The sequence below is a fragment of the Lathyrus oleraceus genome, chromosome 3 (genome assembly GCF_024323335.1).
Source record: "Lathyrus oleraceus cultivar Zhongwan6 chromosome 3, CAAS_Psat_ZW6_1.0, whole genome shotgun sequence".
NCBI classification, from domain to species: Eukaryota; Viridiplantae; Streptophyta; class Magnoliopsida; order Fabales; family Fabaceae; genus Lathyrus; species Lathyrus oleraceus.
This window is the reverse complement of record NC_066581.1, coordinates 216,893,375-216,897,875: the sequence shown is the minus strand read 5'-3', so window position 1 is coordinate 216,897,875 and position 4,501 is coordinate 216,893,375.

Genomic DNA, 4,501 nt, shown 5'->3' with positions numbered 1-4,501 from the left:
GACCTTTTCGGAAAATCTGCTGCTGAACTCTGTTTGGTCCCTAATGTCAAAATCCCTATAAAGTTCAAGGTACTTGACTTTGAAAAGTACAAGGGAAATACTTGCCCTCTCAGCCACCTGGTCATGTATGCCAGGAAAATGTCGACTTAGACCGACAATGACCAACTTCTATTCACTACTTCCAGGACAATTTGTCCGGTGCTGCCCTAAGATGGTATATGGGCTTGGATAGAGCGAACATCCGATCCTTCAATGACCTTGGCGAGGCCTTCGTCAAGCAATACAAGTATAACATGGATATGGCTCCCGATAGGGATCAATTGAGAGCCATGTCCCAGAAGGACAAGGAAACTTTCAAAGAGTACGCCCAGAGGTGGCGAGAGTTAGCAGCACAGATTATGCCCCCGCTGGAGGAGAAAGAAATGACCAAGATCTTTCTCAAGACCTTGAGCTCATTTTACTATGAGCGGATGATTGCCATCGCTCCTTCTGACTTCATCGAGATGGTGAACATGGGGATGCGTCTGGAAGAGGGAGTCAGGGAAGGGCGCCTGACTAGAGAATAAGGCTCTTCTGCCAAACGGTATGGGACGTTTGGAAAGAAGAAAGATGGCGAGGCACATGTTGTGACCTCCCATGTTAAACCAAGAAGACCCTCAGTGAGGAGGAAGACCGTGCGGCCTGCCGGTAACCAGCACCAGGTGGCTCACATAACACCTATTTTCAGAGATAATCAGCAGTATCAACATCACAATAATATTCAGCAACAACAACATCCGCAATATCAACAACAACAACACCGTCCTCAACAACAGGCCTACCAGCCTCGAAACAGTAATCAAGCCAGTATAAACTATGAGAGGAAGAGGGCCACCTTCGATCCTATTCCCATGACCTATGCCGAATTATATCGCTCTTTGATAGAGAGGAAATTGATTACTCCACGAGACCCACCGGCTATACCTACCAACCCTCAGTGGTGGTATAAGCCCAAATTACATTGTGTTTATCATTCCGGTGCTCCCGGATATGACGTGGAAAACTGCTACCCACTGAAGACCAAGGTTCAAGACCTTGTGAGATGTGGTATTCTGTGTTTTGAGGATGTAGGTTCTAATGTAAAGAAGAACCCATTGCCCGAGCATGGGAAATCTGTCAACATGGTCCAGGGCTGTCCTAGTAAATACAAAGTCAAATATGTCAGCCATATTCGACAATCTCTGGTCGAGATGCACAGACTGCTGTGTGAGTACAGTCATTACGAGCACGACCACGACAGATGTCGAGTTTGCACTGTCAATCAAAGAGGATGTCGCAAAGTTCTCAAAGATGTTCAAGAAATGCTGGATGAAGGAGTCATTGAGATACTTCAGAACAGAAATGTTGCCGAAGATGCTGATGAAGTCAATGTAATTTCTCTGGTATTTCGGATCCCTGAGCCTGTTATTATCAAGTACGATGGTAGCAAGCAAAAGGCTTCTCCTTCTTTGATCATTAAACCAGTTGGCCCTGTACCATACTCTTCTGAGAAGGTGGTTCCCTATCGCTACAATGCTGTGGCATTGGAGGATGGGAAGGAGGTGCCCCTTCCCTCTACCTCTGTTGTTAATATTGCCGATGTCAGCGGCCTGACCCGTAGTGGTTAAGTTTCTGTGATGCTGATCTCCCCGAGGAGGGAAGAGACCACAACTTGGCATTACACATATCTATGAGCTGCAAAGATGATGCCATGTCCAATGTGCTGGTGGACACTGGGTCATCATTGAATGTGTTGCCAAAATCCACTCTTGCAAAATTGTCATATCAGGGGCCTCCCATGAGGCAAAGTGGAGTGGTAGTTAAAGCTTTCGATGGGTCCCGTAAAACTGTGATTGGAGAGGTTGAACTCCCAGTCAAAATTGGACCAAGTTATTTCCAGATCACCTTCCAGGTCATGGACATTCATCCATCGTATAGCTGTCTATTGGGCAGACCATGGATTCACGAGGCAGGCGCCGTGACATCCACCCTACACCAAAAATTGAAGTTTGTTAAAAACAAGAAGCTGGTGGTGGTAGGGGGAGAAAAGGCTCTCCTGGTTAGCCATTTGTCTTCCTTCTCTTATATAGACGCTGAGGATGAAGTTGGAACTCCGTTCCAGGCTTTGTCTATTGCTGAGCCTATTAAGAAAGGAACTTCTTCATTTGCGTCCTATAGAGATGCTAAGTTGGCCATTGAGCATGGTGCAACTGCTGGATTGGGGAAAATGATTAAGCTGGAAGACTACAAATCCTGGGATGGCATAGGGTATTCTTCTGGCTTTTCCAATGAGCATGGGTTGTTCAAGAGTGGTGGATTCATCCACACCGGTCAAGATGAGGAAGCTGCTGCTATTTTGGAAGAGGATGTAGAGGAGGATTCTGGCAACTTTATCATCCCTGGAGGGGTCTGCAATAGTTGGGTCGCTGTTGATGTTCCAACAGTTATCCATAAGTCAAAGTAATGTTCATTGTGTTTAAAAACCCTCCTCCCATGCCAAAAGGAAGAGTGATGACATCGTTGGCTCATAAATACAATGATATTTTCATTCAATAAATTCATGTTAAATGTTTGTTCTTCCAATTATTTTCCCTTTTCACTTTTGCATGAAATTGGTGATCACATAAAACCTTAAAAAAAATCAATCTTTTCATCTGCATAATGATTTGCTTTGTTTGAATTCTAAAATCTCTTTATATCCAAAATCATTATGCAGGTTGATCAAACCCATTGAACATAATGATTCAACACCATCTCCCAACTTTGAGTTCCCTGTATTTGAGGCGGAAGAAGATGATGTTGAAGAGATTCCTGACGAGATTACCTGTCTACTTGAGCATGAAGAGAAGATCATTCAGTCGCATCTTGAGAATCTGGAAACAGTCAACTTGGGGTTTGAAAATTGTGTGCGAGAAGTGAAGATTGGGGCACTCCTGGAAGAATCTGTTAAGAAGGGGTTGATTGAGTTGCTACGAGAATATGTCGACGTCTTTTCCTGGTCATATGAAGACATGCCTGGTCTAGATACTGATATTGTGCAACATTTCTTGCCATTGAAGCCTGAGTGCATGCCTGTAAAGCAGAAGCTCAGAAGAACTCATCCCGATATGGCAGTAAAGATTAAAGAGGAAGTTCATAAGCAAATTGATGCGGGGTTTCTGGTGACTTCTACATATCCTCAATGGGTGGCCAATATTGTGCCTGTGCCTAAGAAAGATGGAAAAGTCCGAATGTGTGTGGACTATAGAGACCTGAATAAAGCTAGTCCAAAAGATGATTTTCCTTTACCACATATTGATATGTTAGAAGATAATACAGCTAAATTCAATGTCTTCTCGTTTATGGACGGATTTTTCGGATATAATCAGATTAAGATGGCACCCGAGGATATGGAGAAGACAACATTCATCACGCCTCGGGGAACATTTTGTTATCAAGTGATGCCCTTCAGTTTGAAGAACGCCGGAGCCACGTATCAACGAGCTATGACTACCTTGTTTCATGATATGATGCACAAGGAGATCGAGGTATATATGGATGATATGATTGCAAAGTCAAGAACGGAAGTTGAACATGTAGAGCACTTGTTGAAGCTTTTTCAGCGTTTGAGGAAGTTTAAGCTTCGTCTGAATCCTAACAAGTGTACATTTGGAGTCCGTTCCGGCAAGTTATTAGGCTTTATTGTCAGCGAAAGAGGTATTGAGGTTGATCCTGCAAAGGTAAAAGCAATACAAGAGATGCCTGCGCCCAGAACTGAGAAGCAAGTCCGAGGTTTTCTTGGCCACTTGAATTGCATTTCCAGATTCATATCCCACATGACTGCCACATGTGCACCGATATTCAAGCATCTCCGGAAAGTTCAGTCTCATTATTTGACCGAGGATTGCCAAAAAGCCTTTGGCAGTATTAAAGAGTATTTGTCTGAGCCTCTGATTCTGTCTCCGCCTGTGGAAGGGAGACCATTGATTATGTATCTGACAGTTCTGGAAGACTCAATGGGTTGTGTCCTTGGTCAACAAGACGAATCAGGAAAGAAAGAATATGCTATATACTACCCGAGTAAGAAGTTCACTGATTGTGAGTCTCGATACTCGATGCTTGAGAAGACATGTTGTGTTTTGGCTTGGGCTGCTAAGCGTTTAGGCCAGTATATGTTGAATCATACGACTTGGTTGATATCCAAAATGGATCCAATCAAGTATATCTTTGAGAAACCTGCTTTAACTGAGAGGATTGCCCGTTGGCAGATGTTGTTGTCTGAATATGATATTGAGTATCGAGCTCAGAAGGCTATAAAAGGTAGTATCTTGGCTGACCACTTGGCACATCAACCAATTGAGGATTATCAGTCTGTTCAGTATGACTTCCCGGATGAGGAGATTCTGTATTTGAAGATGAAAGATTGCGATGAGCCTACGCTCGATGAAGGGCCAGAGCCTGGTTCCCGTTGGAGCATGGTGTTTGATGGCGCTGTAAATCAATA